Here is a 25,777-nt window from a genome sequence, read left to right as displayed (position 1 = left end):
GGGGGATTCAGCCCTCACTCAAGGAGCTGCATCCCTGCTCAGCTGACGAGGCTCTGGCCCAGCCACCCAAGGGACATCCAGGGCCAGCCTGGGCTCCAGGCCAGGGTTCCACACTCCTTTCCCTAGGGATCACAACCCATTACCTGCCTGGGGGCAGCAGGCCGGGGTCCTCACCTCATGTGCCAAGAGGTTGGTGAGTGGGGGCAGGAAGCAGCCACATTACCTGACTTCAGACCAGGTGAATCCTCTCCAGCCACATTACCTGACTTCAGACCAGGTGAATCCTCTCCAGTCACACCGAGCTCTGCATCTTCCTGGCGGCGAGGCCCTCACCATGTCCTGTTGCCTCCATGACAGGGCAGGAGCAACAACACAGGTACCTCCTGACCCTCCGTGCCCTCATCTGCCAGAGGGGCGATAGCACAGGTACCAGTCATGGCGTGGCGCTGGGGAGGCTCTGTGAGTGAGGCCACGGGAAGGGCACAAAGCCTGGCACAAAGGAAGAGGTCTGAGTGGAAGCCAGGGTGGCTTCCTAGAGGAGGCCATCGTGCTCCCGGGGGTGGTGGTGGGGCGGGGGAGGAGAAGCAGGAATCAAAGGAGGCTCAGGGAGAGAGAAAGACAGAACTGAGCCCCTGCAACGTACACAGCCCGCACTGCCCGGAAGTTCACGAGAGCCAGGTCACTGTTCCAGCAATCGGCAAGGTCTGTGCTCTAGCCATCCTCATTTCACAGATGAAGAAACTGAGGCCCAGAAAGCAAAACTAACTTATTCCCTCAGGGACTAAAAGCCAGAGTAGAATTTGAACCCAAGAGGCCATAATGCCTCCCTCCCTCCTGCTCTCCTTCCTCCCTTCCTTCCTTGGGTCTTTACTGCGCCCCCAACTGTGTGCTGGATTCACAGACACAAGCAAACCCAGGGTCAACCCTCAGGAGCCCCTGCCTCACACCTCTGTCAACCACCAACCTGGAACCGTCCCTTGCCCCTTCTGGGCCTCGGTTTTTCTCCTCCGAGCAATGGGTTCAACTGCTACAGCCCCTTCTGGCCCAGCATCCTGACTCAGGGCAGATGGATGAGCGGCAGCCAGGGCCGGCTGGCGGGGGCCTCCCTGCCCCAACCAGGCAGGCTGGGGGTCCTCCACCTGCTGCCACCCCCCAGTCCCCCGTGAACCTGCTCGCCAGGCTGGAGCCAGCCGCCATCTGGAGCGACGGGCTGTTTATGGAGCCAGGCGGCGGCGGCCCTGGCCCTGACCCCGCCAATCTGGAAGCGATTAGCGGCCCAGGCTGGGGAGTATTCGGAGTTCCAGTCAGTGGGTCGGGAGCCCCCCCCCAACCCCACACCCTGCACCACCCGGAGCCAAGGCCGCTCTGGGGGTCTCCGAGGAGCCCCCTTTCTTGCAGGGCACTCCAGCTCGGACCTGCTCCAGGGCCTAGAGCTCTGAAAACCAGCAGCGGGGAGGCTGGGCCACACACAGGCCAGGATGCGGGGGTGGATGGAGAGGGTGGGCGGGGGGGAGGGGGGAGAGCTGGGGCCTTCCTGGAGGAAACCTCGCGCAGAATTGCTTTCTGGCATGTTTGGTTTTGAATATACATACAAGTGCACAGAGGAAACACACACACAGCTCAAAGAGCACAGAGGGTGTAAAATGCGTAGAGGGAAAAGTCAGTGTCCCTCCCCTCCTCCCCTCAGGTCCCCACTCCCCAACCAGACAAATCGAATGTTTTCAGTGTCTAGGAGCTCATTCTGAGGTGGTGTGAGCGTCTACACACACATCTATCTAGTTATTCTTGCCTTTTTCTGCAACCGGCAGCCCACTTTACGTTCTGTCCTGCCACTTCTCCCTTGGATTAATCCAATATTTCTACCACTACTGCTGCTAATAATCATAAAGTTAATATGATTGCTGATCAATAATGGCAGCAGGGCTTCCATGGTGGCGCAGTGGTTAAGAATCCGGCTGCCAGTGCAGGGGACGTGGGTTCGAGCCCTGGTCCGGGAAGATCCCACATGCCGCGGAGCAACTAAGCCTGTGCGCCACAACTACTGAGCCTGTGCTCTAGAGCCCGCGAGCCACAACTACTGAAGCCCGTGCGCCTGGAGCCCGTGCTCTGCAACAAGAGAAGCCACCGCAATGCGAAGCCCACGCACGGCAACGAAGAGTAGCCCCTGCTCGCCGCAACTAGAGAGAGCCTACATGCAGCAACGAAGACCCAACACAGCCAAAAAATAAATAAAGAAAAATTAAAGGAAAAAAAATAATGGTAGCAAAGGTTTCTAGAGGACTTACTATGTGCTGGGCACAGTTCCAGGTGCTTTACATGGATTAATGAATGAATCGTAAGAGTGAAGTGCTCCTGTTGGGAAGTTCTATCACTCTCGTCATCCCCATTTTGTAGATGGGGAAACTGAGGCACAGCACGGCCAGGAACCTGCCCAGTGACACACAGCAGTGACTGGCAGAGCTGGGATTCAGGCCCAGGCAGTCGGGCTCCCAGGTCTGTGCTCCGAAACTCTTCACCATCCAGCCTCTCCCGAGGCTCCAAATAGTTCGCCGTCTGGAGGATCAGGCGGTTTTGACGAGGCCTTGGGTGATGCACCATGGGGTTGTTTCCATCTTGGGCTGGTGGTAAATGTGCCGTGAACACCCTCGTGTGAGGTCGTGCCACATGGAACCGGGGGGAGGTCCATTCTCAGAAGGGCCTGGCTAGTCACAGGGGTGAGCGGTGCAAGGGCAGAGGGCCACTGCTCAACTGTCTTCTGTGGTGGACGGAGGTGATGCTGACGCCTGATCCAGATCCCTGGAAGAAGGGAGGAAGCCTCAGCTGCCGCCACATCCTGGGCCTGTTTGCAGGGAAACCCAGGCCCCGCCGGGCACATCCAGGGTTCCTTGGTCTGCATGAAGCCTGCCCTCCTGTTCTCCTCTGATGGGTGGACAGGACTCCAGGCTCCCTTCCAGTCTTCCCACCTCCAGCCTCACCCCTCCGATCCCAGCTCCATGCTGCAGCTGGAGCAAACCTTGCAAAACCTAAATCGAGTCAGGCCTCTTCCAGCTCAACTCCCATCACCCTCCCTTTCCCTCCCCTCCATCCAGGCCAAGCCACAAGTAGGTCCCCAAAGTGCCATGCCCACTCACCCACAGGCTTTCGCACAGGCCGGTCCCTGCCCCTGGAACGCCCTCCTCACCCTTCATCTGGCTAACTTTCTCCTCAGCCTTCTGGTCTGAGCTCACAGCCTTCCCCAAACCCCCAGACTGAGGTAGGCAGGGCCTCCCCTGATCCCTGCTGCCCGGGCCCCTGTGAATCTTAGCTTGAATCACACTGTTGTCTGATGGCTGTCTCTCCTGACGAAATATCAGCTCCAGGAAGACAGAGATTTTTACATGTTTTATTCGTTTCGGGATCCCCAGAGCCTAGAGCAGAGACTGGAGCACAGTAGGTGCTCAACCAATTTGTTGGAAGTGTGAAGGTATGAATGAATGAATGAGTCAGTGGGGAGCAATCTGTCAGCAGAATGCCTGTCCTGAAGTGAGTGGGGTCCAGGCCTATCCCTGAGGGGAGGGGGGGGGAGTACAGCTGGGAGAGGAGGAAATAAAGAAGAGTTTATAAAGCACCTACACTACTCAGGCACTTTCTCGTTCCTTGGGCCTGCAAGACCCATCATACAGATGAGGAGACAGCCCCCTTCATTCGCTCCACAAACCCATCCTTCAGTCTCCAGACCCTGGGCTGTCACCCTCTGCAGGGTGACAGCAGAGAACAAGCCAGGCACAGGCTCTGGTTTTTTAAAGCTGGTGGGAAAGGCAAACCCAACAGGAAGTGGGACAGAATGAACCAGAATTAGTGCCTGGGCACCTGAGCAACACCACTCCAGAGCCAGCCGCTGATGTGAACCCTGGCACCACCCGAAGTGACCTTGACACAAGTGACGGCTCTCTGTCCCCTCTTCTGGGTGTTCAATGACAATAATGATCATAGCCAGCACTTACGTGGCGCTTACTGTGTGCCAGGCCCTCATCTGAGCACTTTACGCAGATGGCTTGTTTATTCTCACCAATCCTCCGAGGGAGGGACTGTTAGCATTCCCATCTTACATGTGAGGAAACCAAGGCCCAGAGAGGTTAAGTGACTTGCCTAGGGACACACAGAGGTAGGCCCAGGAAGGTAACATTGTGAAGTCACACACAGGGTCACAGATGTCAAATTCAGGATGAAGCCACCTTTGGAGGGAGGGTGGGGTCTCCCACGTCTCTGCATGTTTCATTTCTCTCTTGGAGGTGGGAATGTGGCTGCTTATGCATCATTTCTGGACTTTTTTTTGCAAGCAATCCGCAACAGCACATAGCCACACAGCCACATTACGTAGAGTGACTAACAGTGGACGCAGGGCTGACCTTTGACCCAGCTCTGTCTGACTCGGGGCTGAAACCAGCCTGGGTGAGGGGGCCCCTCCCGGCCCCCTTCAGCCTCTGGGCCCTCCAGGCTCTCAGTGACGCAGCTGTGGTGGCGTTTGGCAACCCGAGCTGCCCGCAGTTACGACAGCCCCAGCATCTGCCAGCAGGGGCGGGGTGGGGGGAGCCCCAAGCCTACCCCTGCCTCTGCCAGTTCGGTTGACCCCTCCTCCCAGCAGCCCCTCTCCTGGCTCCACCTTTCCTCAGAGTCTTCACCAGCTTATATCACAATTGCTGACAGTGACCAGAAAGTCAGCGAGCGCCTTGAGGGCAGGACACCTGTCTGTGCTGTCACCACTCTCTCCCCAGAACCAGCGTACAGCTGGCACTCAATAAGTACTTGCTGAACAAACAAATGCAAAACTGGATAAATGAATTGCAACCCCTCCCTCCCTTTCTTCTTTCCTTCCTTCCTGCCTTCTTTCCACAGATAGTTATTGAGCACCTACTATGTGCCAGGCTCTGTACTAGGCACTGGGAGACACAATGGTGAATGGAACAGGCAGAGAACTCTGTCCTTGAGGAGCTCATGTTCTAAAGAGGATGCTGGGACTTCCCTGGCGGTCCAGTGGTTAAGACTCCACACTTCCAAGGCAGGGGGCGCGGGTTCGATCCCTGGTTGGGGAACTAAAATCCCACATGCTGCGCAGTGTGGCCAAAAAAAAGAAAACAATTTTAAAAATATAGAGAGGATGCTAGTCACCAACGCAGTCATCCTGCAAACAAAGTGCAGAACTGCAGCTGGAGAAGGCGCAGGGGGATGAGGCTCTGGGTGCCATGGGCACCTGTAGCAAGTGGCTGGACCTCTGGGGGGGTGGGAGTGTCTCCTGGTGGAGGTGTGACCCTGCAGTGGTTCATTGGGCAACACAAAGGTTGCATCTCCTCAGGAGGCTCAGCGAGGACAGCCGCGGGAGTGAGTGGGACACACGTTATACAAGAGGAAACCCTGGGGCGCTGACCCTGCCCTCCCATCCCGGAAGGGTCTCTGAGGAAGTGACGCCCTGAACACAGAGCCGGATCCGTGGCGACCGCGAAGAATCTTCCCTTCCCGGCAGAGGCACCAGCCATGCAAAGGCAGGAAGGCTGCCACACCACACCCCTAGGAAGCTGGAGGCTTTGCACGGGATGCCCCGCTCTGGCCTGGCTTTCTCCTTTTGTGGAAAGGGAACAGTCGCCCGCCCACCCCCACAAGCGGGGATGCTGGTAGGTTCTCTGGGAGCCCTTTATGCGCTGGGCAAGGCACTTGATCTAAATCCTACAGGGTGAGTTGTTTTCTCCCAGTCTTCCCCGCTAAGCTGTGAGCCCTGTGGGAGAGGGCCCAGCACAGCCTGCACACAGTAGGTGCTCAGGGTGCGTCTGTGGATTAAATGAGCCAGTGAGTCTCAGATTCCTCATCTGCGCGATGGGGTAATGCTGGTGTGGCCAGGGGGAAGGAATGAACTTCACATTACAGCTTGTATTGTTTCCTCTCCCCAGTTCCTGGTGGTGGGTCAGGCCTCCGTGGACCCCTCGAGTCCTGGAAGATGATCGTGTCTGCGGGCTTGGGGAGACGGAGAAGAGAGTGTAGACTGAACAGCTCTCCAACTCCAGACTTTGAGGCAGGATCCTGAGGTACTTAGAAGGAAATGACAAGCAGCCTCATTTACAATGGAAGGAAACTGAGGTACAACAACAAAATAATAAAATCTAATGCTTACTGAGCTCTTACTCCAAGCCAGGCACAGTGCTAAGCCCTTTGACCCAAGTTCTTTCATTTAATCCCCCCAACGATCATCACTGTCGGAAGCTAATACCGTGACCCCTATTTTACAAGTGTGGGAATGAAGACTCGGGAGGTAAGTCAAGACCATGCCTCCTGTTAATGGGGGATCTGGGATGAGCACGCAGATCTGGCTTCAGAACCCAGAATCATAAACCCGGCACTTCCTGAGGGGAGGTGCGGGTAGGAGGGAAGGGATGGGGGCCACCTGGGAGAGACAGACGATAAGCCCTTGTCTGAGGGCTAAGGGCAGTGGAATAAATAATTGCAAGAGTGAGGGACCCAGGGTCAGTTCCATGTTCTTCCTACCCTGGATGGCCCAGGGCAGTTTGGAGAACCCCGATTCTAGCCCACCCCAGCAACCTAGAATTTACTCTGCTTCGTTCATTCATTTATTCATTCATTCAATCATTCAGTCAACAGAAAACAAAATACAGGATGACACAGATCAAATACCTCCCTGTAAACAGTAAATGTAAGTGGGTTGAATGGTCTATTAGAAAGCAAAGACTCATATTAGATCAAACATCAAAATCTATTCATTTATTCATGGGCCAAATATTTATTAAATGCCTAAAAGATTCAAGGTCCTGTTTTAGAATCTAATGATAGAATGTAAAAATAAAATTTCTGTTAAAGAAGGAAAAACACTGGGGAAAGGAGATCCAGGGAGAGAGATCTGAAGGTGCAAAAACTGTGAGGCTGCAATGAGTTGGAGGATGGAGGAGCCGAAAAGGGGTCGGTGTGGTTGGAGAAGAGCACTAGTGAGCAAGCGTAGGGGGGTGAGGCAGGCAAGGCCTGCCAGGTCAGGTCCGGAGAGCAGAGGCAGCACCAAGGGGGGCCGAGATGCAGAGGAGCCGGGTCCTGCTTACCTAGAGCTGTGGGGCAGCGACCACTCCTCACTCTTCCAGCAACCCCAGCTGGGACTCTTGACCCTTCCCCAACTGAATGCAGCCAAGATGACCTCGCCCAGCCTCCTCCCAGGGAAGAAGACTTACCATGAATTGAAGGCCTACTGGGTGCAAGGCTCTGCCATGGGTGGTTTACATGCTTAATTAGCTCACTAAGTCCTGCCATCAGGTTAGTTTTCTCCCATTCTGCAGAAGAAAAAAACTAAGCCTCAGAGAGGTAGAGTGACCTGCCTGAAGCCACACAGCCAGACAATGGCAGGCCTGAAGTTTGAACTTGGGGTATCCAACACTATGGAGTGCCTTCCTGGCACTGCATAGCTGCCTCCCAGGAAATGGCAGTGGAGAGGTCTCAGCTGGCTGTGTCCTCACGTGCGTCCCCTGACCTCTACGACTTCAATTCTCCATCTGGGAACCCGCATGCCAGGTCAGTGTCGAGACCTGGATGACTCCCTCCCTCCGGGACGTGGAGTTCCAACGTGCTGAGCTGGCACTTCTGATTCCACCCCCACAATGACTCCATTTGACAGAGGAGGAAACTGAGGCTCAGAGGGGGAAGTGATTCTGCAGGGTCACAGCCTTGGGACTCCCGAGGGCCTGGGACTTTTGTGAGTCTGTTCATTGGATGCTAAGAATGAGGACCCCCCCAAGGATGCAGAGACTTTGGGATGGGGTGGAGGGACAGGAACAAGGATACACAGGCAATAAGGGAGAGCAGGCCTGGAACCCAGGACACCAGCTCCCAGCCTCTGCCCCCCACTGCATCCTAGGGAAGGCGGGGGCCTGGCCCCTGGGTCCGGATTATTTCCTGAGAACGGGGAGGGGCCACGGGAAGTCTCCCCGCATCACCCCACTCAGGTCCTGCCCAAACAGGAAATGCCAGGCAGTCCCCCCACCCACACCCCAGGGCCGTGGGAAAGCTTCGCCTGGGATCCAGTGCTTCCAGCTCTGGCCCAGCCTCACTGGGGATCTAGACCCTAACAGGGCCTGCGTGACCTTGGACAAGGTCCTTCCCCTCTCAGGGCCTCAGTCTCCCGCTCTGTAGTCACAGAACTCTGCCACCTCCCGGCTGTATGACCTCAGGCAGGTGTCTGTGCCCTTCTGAAGCCCAGCTCCCTCTTCTGTAAAGTAGGGGACGGTACACCCAGAGTGTGCTCCACCCACGGAGCCATTATCACCCCAGGCAAGGGTGTGACAGGGGAGGCCTTTGGAAAGATGCCTATGGCCCTCTGGGAAAGACGAGGAGCTTCCCTGGACTCAGGACCACACCAGGTACCTCTCTGCACCTCACTTTCCCAATGTGTAGAAGAGGCAGAGCCAGGGCACGGGCTGAATCACAGGGATTGGATGCCAGGAAGGGGGGGCAGGGGGGAGGGGGCGGTTTCAGGCCACAGGGGAAGGTGGAATGAGACAGATTCAGAAGAGGTGCAGGTGCCGGCTTTGGGAAGCCTGGAGAATGCGGCCTCCTGATTATTTATTGCTCTTTCCCAGTGAGAAAAGGTAGCCAGAATAGTGGAGGATGGATGGGGGATAGGGCTGGACCCCGCTTCTTGGGGACTTGCAGGGCTCTAATAGGCGGCAGGGGTGAAGGCGGCTTTGTTGCGCCTCCTGGTCCTCCCAGGCAGGAAGCAGGCACTCCGAGCTGCCAGGCCTTGGATGGGTAGTTCCCAGAGCCTCCTTCTCAGCAAACCATGACCCCATGGAGTCAGTTGAGGCTGGCAGCTCAGAGAGGCACAGCAACTTACCCTAGGTCACACAGTAGAGTTGCCACCACTTCTTCAGACCCTCCCTAGACAAAGCAGGAGTCCCAACTATGAACAGGAATGAAGACCCCTGCCAGTTCCATGCTGGGGGGCAGCTTGAGCCCCAGACCCTGAAGAGACTTAGGGAAACTAAGGCACCAGAGAGGTCCTCTGGCTCTGAGGCACCAGATGTGCAGTGGGCTTCTGTATTTGGGCCTCTCCACCTTCCAGTGCCAGGTATGTCCTGGGGCAGAAGAACCTGGGAAACGGGCTCAAGCTCTCTCATACCATCTTACAACAAATGCCAAATTACAGCACTTCTCAGAAACTGGCTTCTTTGTTGTAAAGTACAGTAGAAGGTGTGGTAAAGATGAGAGATACCAGATATGAAGCGTGCCCAGAGCATAGCTTAGTAAACTGGGGCTATGGTAGCTATTATTGTTAGAGATCTGTTACTTAATCCCCCTGAGCCTCAGTTTCCTCATCTGTAAAATGGGTTTAATAGTCCCTACTACAGAGTCCCACTGAGGATTCCAAGAGTTATCCCATGTAAAGCACTTACCGTGTGTCTGGCTCTTTTCTTCCACTTCTATTCCAACATCCCAGTGCCTGACACATAGTAGGAGCCCAATATGTCTTAGCTGTATTATTATTATTTACTGTTATTATTATTATCGCCCTGACTCCAGCTGTCTGAGATCTTGGGCAACTCACCAACTTCCTGCCTTGCTCAACTTCACTTTCCTCCTTCATAAAATCAAAATACAATAGTGCCTGCCTCCCAGAGCTGGACAAGGATGCATTCCTGCATTCCACAAACACTTATTAACCGTTTTTTTAGGAACTGGGGATATAGCTGAGAACAAAACAGAAAAAAAAAAAAAACCTAAAAAAACCTGTCTTCATGTAGCTGCCATGCTCACGGGGCAGACAGACAACATAAATTGGTATTTTATATAGTGTGTTAGAAGCTGATAAGGGCAGGGAAATGCAGTCTGAACACGGGCTTTAGTAGTTTTACGTGGTGAGGCTGGATGACGACAGGGAGGGGTGGAGAGGGTGAGGGGAGGCCACGCTGGGCCTGTGGGCTGTGTGTGTGGGGGCGGGGGGGCTTTCTGTGTGGGGTGGGAGCCCTGGAGTGTTCTGAGCAGGGGAAGGATGTGGTCTGACCCAGGTTCCCCAGCAGAAAGTGTACTATAGGTGGATAAGGAGGGGTATGCAGGGGAATGAAGGGGGGTGCCAGGAGATGGCGGGATGCAGGGGGATGAGGGGGGAATGCAGGGGGAAGGAGGGATGCAGGGGGATGAAGAGGAATGCAGTGGGATGAGGGAGGATGCAAGGGGGGATAAGGGGGGATGCAGGGGGATGATGGGGGGATGCGGGAGGGGGATGAGGGGGGATGATGGGGGGATGCAGGGGGATGAGGGGGGGATGCAGGGAGCCCTGGAGGAGGTCGCTGCAATAAGAGGATGGGGCTGAACCAGAAGGGCAGCAGAGGAGGTGGGGAGACATGGTAGAATCCTGGGTCTGTTTTCAACCTCAAATCTTCCTCAGGTGGATTTTCATCCCTCTTTGGCAGCTGAGGAAACAGAGCCTCAGAGAGAACTGGTGAGAACCCCGGGATTCCAAAGCCAGGCCAGGCCCCAGGAGGCCACGAGGCCTGGGAAGTGCTGCCCAGGGCCTTGGGCTGTGGCCCAGACAAGCTGGAAATCCTCACCTCTGGGGCCACCCCTTGCCCAGACCTGCCCATAAGGAGCAGTTGAGGGGCGCAGACCCTCACCCTCTGCTCCACAAACCTCTGTCAAACCTGCTGCCTGGGACACGGCTCCTCCACTAGGATGCCTGAGGATCATTCCCTTACCATTAGATAAGCAAGAAACTATCAGTACAAATTACATCAATAAACTCCATGCTCTAGGATGTTGAAGCAGATATTATCACGAACCCCAGCTGAAAGCTGAGGACAGAGTGGGGGCGGCATCACTGCCTGAGGTCACGCAGTGGCAGGATTGGGACTCAGACTCCCAGATCTGCGGTCCCAGAAGCTGAGCTCTTGTCAGAGATGTAGAATGAGACAGGCTGTGCAGAGATTCCACTCAGCCCCTCCTTGTGAGGCAAGTGGGGAAACTGAGGCCTGGACAAGCTCAGAGACTGCCCTTAGCCACACAGAGACCCCAAAGCAAGTCTGAGAGGCTGCTTCCCACGAGCTGGGCTGCTCTGGGCCGTGCAGGAAGTGGCCAGGGCTAGGACAGGCCCGCCGCTTTGATCAGCTTTACGAGCCGTGGCTGTTTATGGAGGCCCGGGCCCCCACCCCTGCCACCTGGGACTGGGTCTTGTCACCAGCACTCGGGATATTAGGAGTCCCAGGAGAGCCTGCCAGCGGGGGTCTGGGCCCCATTTCCTCCAGCCTGGCCCTTGCCCTGCCCCTTGGCCTCAGCCCCTGGGAACAGGGCAGGAGGGTCCCCTCAGGACGGATCCCCTCACGGAGGGGCCTCCTGGCAGTTCCTCTGCAAACGCAAAATGAGCTCTCAGTCCCACCCCAAGGCCTTTGCCCTTGCAGTGGTACCGGCTACCTGGAGCCTGCTCTTCCCGTGCTGCCCCTCCTCCAGGTCGCCCCTCCCTGTCACCGCCTCAGAGGGGCCTCCCTGACCCTGTCTAAAGCAGCTCCCACCCCGTCACCCTCTAACACAGCCTCCATTTAATTCTTCATTGCCTGTATCATTGTCTGGAGTTTTTTGTTTGGGTTTTTTTTTTTTTTTTTTTTGGGCCACGCTGTGCGGCTTGCATGATCTCAGTTCCCCGACCAGGGATCGAACCCATAGCCCCTGCACTGGAAGCGTGGAGTCCTAACTACTGGACGGCCAGGGAATTCCCTGGAAATTTTCTTGCTCATTCTTTTGCCTACAGCTTTTCTGCCTTCTCCCCCCAGGACAGGGACCTCATCTGTCCCACTCACTCCTGTGTCCCCAGCACCCAGCATAGTTCTGGCACACAGTAGGTGCCCAGTAAACTTTTCTTGGGTGAAAGAATGATAAACTCTTTTAGGGGGCTGAGCTGTGGGCAGCCTGAGGCCCCAAAGCACTTCTCAGAGCCTCCCATCTCCTGCCCCTCACATGTGCCTGGAAGATTCACTGGCACAGACGCTGCACACAGAGGGGAGTTTTAGCCCCGCTTTACAGTTGAGGAAACAGAGGCTCAGAGAAGTGACATGACTTGCCCAGTGTCCCCAGCCTGAGGAGCAGGGCTGGGATTCTATGCAGGGTCCCTCTCCCCCAGCACCCCTCAGGCCCCTCCCACATTCTACCTCCCCATCCTCCCATCCCCCTCTACCCACCTCACCCTGGGCCTGGCTCACGTCTGTGACGGCTCCTGACAAAAGCATCAGAGGACAGATGTCCGACCAGCCAGGCTGGTTCTGGGGCGGGCACGAGGACACTCCCGGCCCGCCTGGAGTGATGCCGAGAGATGACAGTGGACACCTGCTCCCACACCTGCCCCTGCCTCCTCACCCTCATTCAGGCCCTTCAAGCCCCCCAACAACCACAAGGCTACAATGGATGGTTTGTTCTCAGAGATCCCAGGACGCCCGATCCCCAGCCCCTCAGCTCCCCGCCTGCACTCTGTGACCTTGGGCAGGTGGATCCCTGCCCTGGCCTAAGGAGAGAGCAGCAAGTGGGAGTTTTCCATCCTTCTGCACACACACTCTGGCAGGTCGCCTCCCCGCTCACCCTGGCCAGCTGGGGAACCGCAGGGCACAGGGGTGGGGAGCGTGTGGGCACCTGCTGAAGGCAGGCTGGTTCCGGTTTTCACAGAGTTTGCTAGGCTTCCCAGGAACCCTGGAGACAGTCTGTGATCATCCCTTATTCCAGCTGGGACAATGGAGGCCCAGACTCAGAGAGGGCAAGGCACTTGCCCAAGGTCACACAGCAAGCAAGACCAGAACCCCACTGTGTGAGTTTTTCCTGTTCTTCTAACTTGTCCCTCCTTGGTCCATCATTGTCACTATAGCTGAAAACTATACTTGCTTTCAGTTTGGCTGAAAACTTGGCTGAAAACCTACTATGCATCAGGCATTTAGCCAGGTCCAAATTCATTGAAAAACACTCATTCAGCAGATACGGATTTGTCAGGCACGGGGCTGGGTCTGGGGATAGAGCAGAATGAGACAGACAGGACGGCCCTCAGGGGCTGACCTTCCAGTGGGAAGACAGAGACTTAACAAGCAAGGGAAGAAACCAACTGATGATTCAGACGTGACAAGGGTGACAAATGGAAGGGACTTTAGAGTGAGGTCGAATGCAGGGCGCTCTGAAGAGGAGAGTTTTGGGCTGAAACCTAGAAAAGGAGGAGCTGCCAAGTGAAGAGGAGAAAGTGGGTCCCAGGCAGCTGGACCCCTGGACGCCAGGGCACTTAGGTGAGGGAACAACTGGTGTGTTTGAGGCACAGCGAGCCAGAGTGAGGGGGAGGGAACCAGGAGGGGGGATGTCTGAGAGATGGGGGGTCATTCAGGGCCTGGGAGATGGACGAGGGGAGAAGCGGCACTCACTACCCAGAACAAGATGGGCCTCAGTTTTCTCATCTGAAAATTAGGTTGAGCTGCTCCTGTGGTTACAAAAAGACCCCGGCCCTTTAAAGAGGGTGGGGCCTGCCATTCCTGATGACTGTGGGGTCATCAGACCCCCTCCTGCTCTGAGGGGACCCTTCTTGTACCTCTCCCTCCCTGACTTAAGAAGAGTCAGGGGGCTTCCCTCGTGGCGCAGTGGTTAAGAATCCACCTGCCAATGCAGGGGACAGGGGTTCGATCCCTGGTCCAGGAAGATCCCACATGCCGGGGAGCAACTAAGCCCGTGCGCCACACTACTGAGCCTGCGCCCTAGAGTCCGCGAGCCACAGCTACTGAAGCCCACGCGCTCTAGGGCCCATGCTCCGCAACAAGAGAAGCCACCGCAATGAGAAGCCCACACACCACAACAAAGAGTAGCCCCCGCTCGCCACAACTAGAGAAAGCCCGCACACCAACACAGCCAAAATTAAATTAAATTTAAAAAAAAAAAAAAAAAAAGAAGGGTCAGGCAGGGGAAAGAACCTGGAGCAGGAGGTTCTGGGTTCTGGGATCTTGGGTGACTTGATGGCCCTCTGGGAAGCTCAGTTTCCCCATCTGTAAAATGGTCACAGCCCTGCTCCCCACTTCCCCAGGCCAGTGGCCAGGTTTCAGAGGATGGGCTCGGCACTCAGCAGGTGCTCCATTTAACAGGGCTCTGATCTCCTTCCTTGGGGGTGCGGTGGGGCATTGCTTAACCCAGTGGAAGCTCAAACCTGCTAGGCAGCTGGACCTGTGAGCTCAGGCCCTGTCCTGCTTTGAGCTGGCAGGTTCTTAGCCCTGGCTCAGGCCCAGAGAACCAGCTCCTCCACCTGCCTACTGGGGTGAGTTGCCAGGTCTGGGACCATCAGAGTGGTCACCCCTGAGATCCAGGGTTGGAGAGGCTCCAGGGCCAGTCACTGCCCACCGAGACAGGGGCCTGGGAGAACCCAGATTCCCAGCATCCAAACTGCCCCATCACACAGACGAGGAAACTGGGGCTCAGAGAGAAGTGATTTGTCTGAGGACTCAAAGAGACAGGGCTTTTGTAACTTATTCCACAAATAATTATTGAGCTCCTACTATGTGCCAGGCCAAAATAAACGAGCAGGGATCCGACAAGCTTCACGTTTGTGGCCTTCACAGCCCCATGGGAGAGACAGACATTGAACCCTTCAAGAGTGATGTGCACCATGCTTTGCAGGAATGCCTGGTTTGAACCCCGAGTTGTCACTTGGCAGCCGTGTGACCTTTGGCAAATGACTTAACTGCTCCATGCCTGATTCCTCATATATAAAACGGGAGATTATAATAGCACATACCTCACAGGCTTGTTCACAGTTCTTACATAAGGAAAATGTTCTCTACAGCTATTGTTTTCTCTTTTTTTTTTTTGAATCTTTTGGCCACGCCGCGCAGCATGCAGGATCTTAGTTCCCTGACCAGAGATCGAACCCGCACCCCCTGCATTGGAAGCGCAGACTCTTAACCACTGGACTGCCAGGGAAGTCCCAAGCTATTGTTTTCTGTTCTTTCATTTTACAGAAATTTATTGAGTGCCTACTATGTACCAGGCTCTGGTCTGGGAGCCGAGAACACAGATGTGACCAAGATGACATATTCACTGACCTGGTAGTGGTCTAGTCTGAGCCCAGGTGTCTGACTCCCAGGTCAGCAGCCCCACCGCCTCCTCCAGGAAGCCTTCCGTAATGACTCTGGCCTGCTGAGAGCTGCCTCGCTCTGGGGTTCTGTAGGCCAACTCTGACACCGGCCCTGCCACCCGTGGGTGCCCAGAGCCACTCGTCCAGAGCTGGCGCCTGTCTCAGGATGGAGGGGAGGGCCTAAGCACTGGCAGGATGTTTTATCCATCAAGGTCCTGACAGATGCCAGGAGACGGGTGGGGTGGAGGTGGTGGTGAGAAACGACTTTTGCAGGCAGGACAGTGCCTCTCCGTCCTGGTCTGGCTCTCCCACAGGCAGTCTCAGCCCTCTACCACATGGGTCCTCCCCTAGGCCTGGCCACAAGGAACTGAACACAGAGAGGCCTGGGACTTTTCTAGGGCACATAGCAAGCTCCCCGTCTCAGCCAAGAGGCAGAGACCATAACTGAGGGCCGTCGGACCCAGCCAGACCCACAGCGGGACAGACGAGTCATTTCGGCTCCCACAGGGTTTGAAACAACTTCAATTCCTGGCCCCAGATTTCCATCAAAATCCAGACTTCCCATTTCCCATGGCAATGGGCAGACTTTTCTGCATGACAGTGAATCCTGCCCACCACAGTCCCTGCCAAGCCCTACTGTCCCACTCTTCGCTCATTTAAGTACCTGCCTGTGCACTTATGTGTCTATGTGTGCATGTGTGTCTGTCACTACACACACATTTGTCCCTACATACTCTTGTCTGTCTGTGCCCACGTCTACCCTGGAGCACACACTTACCCTTTTGTATGTGTGTCATCTGTGCACACAACAGCACGAGGTCTCCTCCCATGCTCTGGTGTAAGCTAAGTGTGTATAGTTGCCCTCACCACTCATGTGCACTAACTCAGGTCTGCCTTGGGGTCCAAGGAGGCCAGAGCTCCCTATGGCCCCCAAGTTGCTCAAGTACTCCACTCCCAGGCCTGCGAGTGTCCACTGTACCCACTCCACAACTTCCATGGGGGCTTCTGACTCCACAGGGACCCTGCGAGGCCTGGAGAGGGTAGGTGAGCTGAGCCCTGACCCTTGTTCTGCGCCTGAGGCTCCTCCTGCTGCTCTGGGGCTACTTGGGTGATGGGGAGAAACGGGCTCGCGCTGGCGGGACTCAGCCTCCTGCCCTGGGGCTCAGACTGAGCCCTCCCCACCCCGACCTGTCTGAGGTGATGCAGGGCTGTTGCTGCCGCTCTGGGGTGTGTCTGCAGGCAGGGTACTGCCCATGGCCTTGCACCCACAGGAACCCAGACACTTGTCACAGACCATAAAACGATCACAGGAACACAGACTCTCCTATACACTCATGCACACACATACCCCCAAACACACAGCAGACACACAACACTCAACACATACCTGACACCTGACCCAAAAAACAGACATATGACACCCATAACCAATCACACAAAATCCCAGACACACAACACACATACACACTGCACGCACCCACAGACACCTACGAATACAGAAGCACAAACAGCCCCAAATCAGACGCACAATGCCGATGCACAGGTAGACACACAGAGATACACAGAAATATACACCACCACACACAGACACACATCCCAGGCGCCCACATCACAGACACGCACTCACACGGGCACCTGCCATTCAAGACCACCCCAGCTGACCCACACTGCCACCAGCACCATCGGGAGCTCTGTCCCACTTGTTCACTGCTGCCTGGCATCTGCCTCCTCCAGGAAGGCTCCCCGGATGGCACCCAGCCTGCCCATCTGACATAACCCCACATCCATCCCTCCCCTCTACTCCTCCAACAGTGGATTCCCAGGCTGTGCTTGCAACAATTTATCAATGAAACTTTTTTTTTTTCAGGAGCTCCCTGGTGATCCAGTGGTTAGGACTAAGCTTTCAATGCCAGGCCTGGGTTCAATCCCTGGTCAGGGAACTAAGATCCCACAAGCCATGCAGTGGGGCCCGAAAAAACAAAAAAACATCTTTTTTCACACCTAACAACAGGATTAACTGGACAACAAGGGTCCTCTCTCCACACCTGATGATCAGCCCCAGTGGGATGCATTGAGAGGGCAGGGCTAGAACCAAGTACCCAAGGACAAAGCCTGGTTCTGCCCATCCTGCCCTTTATATCCCTGTGCCTCGGTTTTCCCAGCTGTGAAATGGGGACAGTAAGATTTGCTGTAAGAATGAATGAGCTGGGCTTCCCTGGTGGCGCAGTGGTTGAGAGTCTGCCTGCCGATGCAGGGGACACGGGTTCGTGCCCCGGTCCGGGAAGATCCCACATGCCGCGGAGCGGCTGGGCCCGTGAGCCATGGCCGCTGAGCCTGCGCGTCTGGAGCTTGTGCTCCGCAACGGGAGAGACTGCAACAGTGAGAGGCCCGCGTACCACACACACAAAAAAAGAATGAATGGGCTGATTCCCATAAAGGCTCTGAAAAGGGAAAGGCTCTCGGTACTCGTTGCTGTTGTTGGAGTGGGTGTTACCTCCCTCTTCAGAGGCAGCCCGGGTTTGCAGCTTTTTTGGGGATCCTCCATCATGGCTCCCGCTTTTGGACTTCTGAGCTCCCCATGGGCAGGGACAGTGTCTGTCTTGCTCCTCACTGTTCCAGCTAAGTAAATGCTGGTGGAATGAATGAATACATGAGGGAAGGAAGGAAGGAAGGAATGAACCAGTCCCAGGCCCTGTTACAGCTGGCCCAGCTCTGGGAGGCAGCGGGAAGACCATTTGGCAAGATCAGGCCCCAGAGAGCAAAGGCTTAGACCAGAATACCAGCAGACACATCTCAGATGGTGGGGTTTGCTGCTATAAATCTGTTGGGAAAGGCGAAAATATTCTTAGAAACACTTAAATTGCTTGAAATGCATGGAGGACTTGTTCTCCTACCCCATCTCTCCTACTGTCCCCTTGGTTATCTGCTCCAGCCACACTGGCCTCTTGGTTGTTCCTTGAACACACCAGCCAAGTTCCTACCTCAGGGCCTTTGCACTTGCTCTTCCCTCTGCTTGGAATGCTCTTCCTGACCCTCAGATAGCTGTGGGGCTCCCTCCCTCACCTCCTTCAGGTTTCTGCTCAAATGTCACCTTCTCAGTGAGGCCAGTCCTGACCCCATTCCATCCCACTGCTGAAAGCAGCCCCTCCCTGTTCAGCTCTATTTTATGATAGAGCTGTCCTTTGGCTGCCACTCCTCTCCACTGCTCTCAGCACTACCTGATGCTGTTCTTTGGTTTGTTGCTAGTCTCCCTGTGAACTCCCTGGGGCAGGATCTTGCTTTATTCAAAGTTGTAACTCTAGCACCTAGAACACTGCCTGGCACACATTAGGTGCTCAATAAACACCTGTTGCATGACTAAACAAATAAACACAATAGAATACAAAGGAATGGAAGGCCCTGGAACAGACTGGAACACACAGTAGAATGGAAACTGCAATGAAATGGACCTGATACACCATGACAACCCAACACAATGCAGCAAAGCCAGGCTGACCCTCAAGGCCTCAACAGTACTGGACGGAAGAACCAAAACCACCTCCTCCAACTATTATCCAGACCCCAGTGGAAACCATCGGGGACAGGTGGCTGAGAGCTGCATTTGGACTGGGGGGGTCTTACCTCACTGCCTCTCCCCACAGCTATCCTGCTCTGAGGGCTTTTCCGCCCACTAGGTCCCTGTTCCTGTCCAGCTGGACAGGTCAGGGGTGGTTTCTGGTCTGGGCACCAGGGTACTGGCTCCTGTCTGGGGTGATTCCTGCTGACTCACTGGTCACAGCTCTGGACAGGATCCCATGGGCCTGATCACGTTGGAGGTGGGGGGACCATGGCCAGAGGGATGAGACACCAAGTCTGTGCGTGTGTGTGTGTGTGTGTGTGTGTGCGCGTGTGCGTGTGCGTGTATGCGCGTGCGCACACCTGGGGAGTTGGGGGTTAGGCTGGCCACAGGCTGCTTCTCCCCTTCACTAGTGGTTTCTACTTCACCTCTCCTGCCTGCAAGGCTCTGAAAGGTCCTGGCCCCTCCCCCCAAGCCACCTCCCAGACCTGACCAAGTCCCTGCTTAGCCTCCGGGTTATGAAAGAGAAAGAGAGAAGACTTAGGGTCACCCCCCTCTCCCCAAAAAGCCTCCATGGGGGAAGGCTGACTGGTGAGAAACTGCCCTCTGCCCAACACAGATTCAAGCCTGACTTTGAAAACCCCAATTCACTTGTGGGGCGGAGTCCTGGTCCAGGGCTTGGGCCTGTCAGGACAAGGGTGATCTAGGGGGACACTGCCTGTCTGCCTGGAGGGTTGGAGGGGTCCTGATTCCAACTGAAGCATTTTCCTGACACCTCCCTCTCTGTAGCCTTCTCCCTAATCTGTCTCTGAGGACAGTTCTCCCCCTAAATCTACCTGGAATCTGACCGTCTCACCACTTCTGTTGCCCCTCTGCTCAAGACCCTCCAGGGGCTGCCACCTCACTCAGAGCAAATGTCAAATCTTCACCACAGCCTGATTATCTGCCCACCCTGTTCCCTCACTGACCTCATCCCACAACCCCTACTCTGCTTCAGCCACACTGGCCTCCTTGTTGCTCCTTGATTATGTCAGCCATGTTCCTGCCTCAGGGCCTTTGCACCTGCTGTTCCCCCCTGCCTAAAACTCTTTCCCCAGATACGCACATGGTCCCCTCCCTTATTTCCTTCAAATCTCCGTGGCATCACTTTCTGAGAGAACTTCCTTCACCCCCCACCCAACGTGGAGACCGCTCCCTCTGGCAATCTGGCTCCACCACCTGTGCCTGATTCTTCCCCGCTGACCCTTAGGACGGCCCATGTTACTGCATATTCATCAGTGCTGGTCTGTCTCACTTGGTGGCATGAAAGCTCCAGGAGGGCAGGGAGGTTGCTGCTCTCTTCATTATTACATCCCACATGCCCAGAGCAAGCCTTGGCCCACAGTAGGGGCTCAGTATCCCGGGGGCAGATAAATGAGTGAATGGATGAGCTCGAGGAATCGGGAGGGGAAGGAGGAAGAGAACACTTGAAAGCTCAGGTGGTCAGGGAGCGCCTCTCTGAGGAGGTGACATCTAAACTAAGCCTGGGGTTGAGAAAGAGCCAGTCCCTTGAAGTGTTTGAGGCAGAGGAAATAGCGAGTGCAAAGTCCCTGAGGCTGGAACCTGATCTACAAATTCAAGAAACAGAAAGAAGGTCGTGGAGCCGAGTGTAGTACGTGTGTACGTGGGGGACGGGGGTCAGGGTATTTAGGGACTGCGTTTGTTGCCTATAACCCAGGACGGGGGCGCAAGGATCCCACTCTGACACCGCAGGACCCCCTTCGTATCTGACTTGCTCCTGACAGATGGTTTTCTCTCCGTCCCGCCCCAAAACAGCCACAACTGCGATCTCAGCTCTCCGCCCACTCCCCAGGCTCCCCTCCCCTCCCCCTGTCCCCACCCACCTGCCCCCTTTCCCGTGGTGCTGGCAGCGCCGGGAAACTGTGACTCAGGAGTCTGGCGGGAGAGGGGCCTCCCTCCCCCAACGTCCGTCCGGGCAGGCGGCCGGGCCGGAGCCAGCCCTGGCCGACACCAAGGGCCCTCCCGCCTGGCGTCCGACCGGGCTTGGGCCAGGGGTGTCCCCCCCTCGGCAGCGCAGACACTCCACGTGGATTCTTGCTAACAGCAAGAGCGGGAATAAGAGTGGCATCCCCAACCATGTATCCCTCCCAACTGCGTGGGGGGGTTATCCCCACGTTCCAAGGGAGGAAACTGAGGTTCAGAGAGGCTGTTATGCTTACCCAGGTCACAAAGCAGAACTGGCAACCTGGGGAGGCAGTGCTGGCAGTGACCATGCCTAGTTGGCAAGTCTGGGGCAGGAGGCTGGGTGGAGTGTAGACAGACCGCGCACTTCCCCGGGCACCTCCCAAGCAGGAGGGACCTTGGGCTGCAGACCTGACCTTGGACCCGAACACGCCCCAGCACCAGGCTCGGGGTCTCTCTTCTCTCACTAACCCTCCAACCTACACACACTCACCAAGAAACAGCCAGGCCAAGAGTCCAGGAAGGAAAATCTCCAGCAAAAGGGACACTGGGCACTTCCTGGGGTGCCTTCACGCCCCTCCCCATTTCCTCATCAGCAACCTCCCACCCATCAGCCAGTGACCTCAGCCGGACATGGTCACTTAATTTTGCAGAACACAAAACATTTTTCCCGGCCTTCCCTGAGGAAGGCTGTGGTGGGTCAGAGTGTGGGCTTCATCCAGTTCCTGACTGTCTGGGTTCAAACCCCAGCTCAGCCTCTTCTTAGCTGTTCAACCCTGGGCTGGCGCCTGTACCTCTCTGCATCTCAGTTTCCCCATCTGTACAGAGAGGCTTACAATAGAACCGCCTCCCAGGCCTGTTTCTCATGTGGAATGAGTCGATGCGCACAGCAAGTGCTTAGTAATTGTTCCTGAGGTTCTCCGAGTTTGCAAGCTTGCAAGCCTGGGTCTGTGCCGAGTTCAGCAAAGAGGCTTGGGGACCCCCACCCCCATGCTCGTATTGAAAGCTCATCTGTGAAACTTCTCAGTCACCCTCTCCATCCCGTTAGAGTTATATGTCCAAGTTAGATTTTTATTCTCTGGCGTCCACGTAACAAGCCGAGTTAGTATTATTTCTGGCCTAAAATGTGCTGTGGTTCTGGGGGAGTAATGGACCCAGGCTACGTTCTCTTCTGATGAGGTGGCGTCCAAGCATTTCTGGAAAACTGTGTACTGTTTTCCCATCCGAAACATTCAGCGTCACCATGGATGTGGGACTTGAAGGTAGACACCGCTTCCACCCCTGGGCTGCCCAGCCCTTCCAGCCCCTCTGGAGAGGAGATTCTGGGAGTCCCTCACTCCCTTCTGCTCCCAGCCCCACGCAAAGCAAGAGCATGGGATCTCAGGGCTGGAGAAACCTCTTCCCCTTGTGTCAGAAAATAACAACATTCATAAGGATAACAGCAGGGGCAGGCTTCTTATTCCATCCTTATAACTACCATCTGAGGGAAGTTGTCTCCTTAGCACCCTTGAATGGGGAAGTGGAGGCCCAGAGAAGTGAACCAGCTTGCCCTAAGACACACAGCCAGGAATGAGCAAGGGGGATTGGAATCCAAGCAAGTCTGATAGAGAAACGCTGCCTTTTACGGCTTTCCTCAGCTTCCTCTGCAGATGGAGCGGAGACAGCCCTGTCCTTGCTCTCCTTCTCCCTCCCGTTTCAGCTTGGGTTCGAGGTGGTTTGCAATCCAACGGGCCCGACTTCATCAATTCTTATCCGTGTGACCTTGGCTCACGAATTCCACTTTCTGTGCCTCAGTTTCCTCATCTGCAGAATGGGGGCAATGCACAGTCTCCCTCATTAGCATGCTGTGAGAATTCCCCAAGGTCATGGACACTAAAAAGTGCTGAGCTGGCAATTCCTCAATAAATCAAGCATAGAATTACCGTATGACCCCAGCAACTCCACTCCTAAGTATATACTCAAAAGAATTGAAAACAGGTGTTCAAACAAAGACTTGTACACAAACGCTCATAGTAACACTAGTCACAATAGACAAAAAGTGGAAACAAATGTCCATCAGTTGATGGATGAATAAACAAAATGTGGTATATCCATACAATAGACTACTATTCAGTAGTAAAAAGGAATGAAGTACTGATCCACGCGACAACACGAATGAACGTGTGAAAGAGGCCAGACACAAAAGGCCTCGTGTTGTATGAGTACATTCACATGAAATACCCAGAGAAGGCAAAGCCATAGAGGCAGAAAGTAGGTTAGTGGTTTCCAGAGGCTAGAGGGAGGGGGGGAATGGGGAGTGACTGTTTCATGGCTACAGAGTTTCCTCTTGGAGTGATGGAAATGTTCTGGAACTAGATGGCGGTGATGATTGCACAACAGCGTACATGCACTAAATGTCACAGAATTGCACACTTTTAAAAGGTTAAAATGGTAAATTTTATGTGTCTTTTACCCCCCCCCCCCCCCACACACACACAGTGCTTAGCCCAATGCCTGGCGTACAGAAAGCATCCAGTGAAAGTTAGCCAGGATTATTATCTTATTTCAAGAGAATCTCGTTGTACTCAGGGCTTGGGTTCCAGAGTTGGCTGGTGAAGCTTAAATCAAGTCAAAACTACAATCCACAAAACCCAGGACCTGTTTTCCCTGCCATCCATCAACGGCTCCCGTGCTTGGATCCTGTGGCCACATTTTCCATGCCATGTGGCAGCCAATAGGTAACTCTGGGTGATTCTGCCCAGCTGACATTGCAATTATGGAAAAAGAAAGACAGTACATCCCTATACACGGGATAAATAGAGACTCTGATGCCACATAGCGATGAGCGTTATAAGGAAGAATGAAATGAGGGCTAGTTTAGCCAAGGTCATCAAAGAAGGCTCCTTGGAGGAGGTGACTCAGGGAGCCAAGAGGATCTCTAACTGTGACCTGCTCAGCCCTGCATGATTCACCCCCGACTCCCTCAGCCCCACCAGGCTCCCCCTGGTTCACTGCATTCTAGCAACACATTCTCTCAGTCACCTGGCTTGCTCTGTTCCCAGGACCTTTGCACGTGCTGATCACTTTGCCAGGAGCCCTTTCCCCACATCTGCCCCGGACCAGCTGCTTCTCACTCTCTGGATCTTTTCTCAAACATCACCTCCTCAGAGAGGCCCTCCTGGACTGCTATGCCTCAAGGGGTCCCCAGCAGTCATCTTCTGTCACTTCCCCCTGCTTTATTTCTATCCTAGTACTTTTCCCACTTGAAATTATGTTTTTATGTGTCTATTATCTGTCTTCCCTGTTAAACCATCAGCTCCATGACAGCAAGGCTTTTGATCTATCTTGTTTTCTGGTGTATCCCCCTATGCCTCAAGCCTAGAACCATGCCTGGCACATAGTAGGTGTTCAAGAAACATCTGTGGAAGTAAAGCACAAATAAATGAATGAGTGAATGTGTGAGTGAAAGAATGAAAGAATGCCTCTTTGCAGAGAGGATGGGGCTCTGTCCAGAAAAGGGCCAAGAGTGCCCCAAGGGCATGCAGTGGGGACAGGGGTGACTCTAGTGGTCCCCTCCTGGCTTAGGACTTAGCCGGGGTGTCAGTGAGGCCCTGCTTGTTGATGAGGGGCTGTGGCCAAGGTAGTTCTGGTGACCGCAGCCCCATCTGTCTTCCTCCCTCTGGACGCCCACTCTGCCCACACAGTGTGGGAGCTCTGCCCGTCCAGCTCCCCAGCCCACGTCCTGGCTGTGATGGCCTCCAGCCCTGGGTGATCCACAGGGACTTCCCCCAACAGGTGAAGTCTGGGGCAGGGAGAAAGTGCTGGGCAGTTACCAATCTGACCTTGGGTTCCTGAAATTGCCATCCAGGAAGTGAGTAGGGGGTGAGAGAGTCAGTGCGGCTCTACTGAAGGCCCCCCCAGCACCCTGCCGCCCAGTGGCACTTGAGGCCCGGCCCTCAGTCAGGACGCCCAGCCCGAGTGATCCTGGGTGGGTGGGCACACTTCCCTGAGCCTCCAGTTCCTCATGAGTAGACGTGGGTGATAATTCTCGCCTCACAGGGCTGTGTGAAAAAGAAATGGGGGCGTGTGGGCAAAATGCCTCCCACAGGCCCTGCCGTGGGGCTGCACGGGATGCACTTAAACTAACAGATGTTGCACGGGATATACTTACACGAAAAATGTATTTGCTGTTTATCTGGAATTCAACTTTAGCTGGGCATCCTGGGCTCTCTGCTGTTGTTATGGAACTTGTTTTTGTTGGTGCTAAACCCGGCAACCTTAGCCAGGCACGAAATGTGTTCAGCGATGTTCACTGAATGAACCCACGGAGCTAAAATATATTCGCTGAAAGCAGAGACAAATGAGGGAGCGGTCGAAAGCTCCGTTGTACAGGCATTATTATTATGGTTGTCATTGCTTTCTCACTTGTGGTTCAAAAGTTCCTGCCTCTGAGAACATTCCTGCTCCTGTCCCAGGCTCAGGCTGTTGGGGGAAGTTGGGACCTGCGGAGCAAAATGACTCACCCAAGGCCCTCAGGGCCTGCTGCTTCTGAGGCCAGGCCATCTGCACCCCCAGACAGCTCCTGTCCTCCACACGATGAAAAAACCCACCCCAGCTGGGCACATGTGACCCCTCTGAATCTCAGAACAGCCCCGCCAGGCTGGGACAGCTGCCCTCCCACGGTGCCGATGTGGAAAGTGAGGCCCCGAGAGGTGAAGGGACTCGTCCAAGCAGCTGGTGGCACCTCCTGGATGCTGCTTCTCATCCTGGGGCAGAACCTGGGGCCCAAGAGCCACAGCTGGCAGCGCTCCAGGCTCGGCTAGAACTGTGAGTCTCACGGCCCCATGCCTGCCCTCCCAGCCGCCGCTGGACGAGGAATTACTCAGACCCGGCTTAACTTCATGAAGGAAATTCCTCCCCCTGGCAGCCTTCCCACAAATCCCCAGCTCCATGGCCGGGAACTGCCTCCCCCAAGGCCCACTCACCTCCTGGCAGCAGCAGCAGATGTGGAAACCCAGGCTTGGCTCTGAGCTGGCAGACAGTGGGTGGCGGGTGGGGCTTGAGCCAGACACGCTCCACCAATGCAGCCAGCTCTGCATTTCATTCAGTCATTCAACAGACAGAGGCCCAGGCACCGGGCCCCTTTCTTGTGTTGGTTGGGGGGAAAAGTGGGTCAGATGATGAAT

General features: G+C 55.1%; 1 long non-coding RNA gene across 1 annotated transcript; it reads right to left on the bottom strand.

The window, feature by feature from the left end:
- Positions 1-1,708: 1,708 nt before the first annotated feature.
- On the bottom strand, positions 1,709-25,550 carry LOC137207991 (uncharacterized). The gene is made up of 3 exons (XR_010935421.1): positions 21,106-25,550; positions 7,203-7,301; positions 1,709-2,796 (listed from the first exon to the last, which is right to left on the bottom strand). It is a non-coding gene; the product is annotated as an uncharacterized lncRNA (long non-coding RNA).
- Positions 25,551-25,777: the final 227 nt, after the last annotated feature.

The sequence above is a fragment of the Pseudorca crassidens genome, chromosome 15 (genome assembly GCF_039906515.1).
Source record: "Pseudorca crassidens isolate mPseCra1 chromosome 15, mPseCra1.hap1, whole genome shotgun sequence".
Classification (NCBI taxonomy): Eukaryota; Metazoa; Chordata; class Mammalia; order Artiodactyla; family Delphinidae; genus Pseudorca; species Pseudorca crassidens.
The sequence above is the reverse complement of the archived record's forward strand: the minus strand, read 5'-3'. Positions and strand labels throughout refer to the sequence as shown.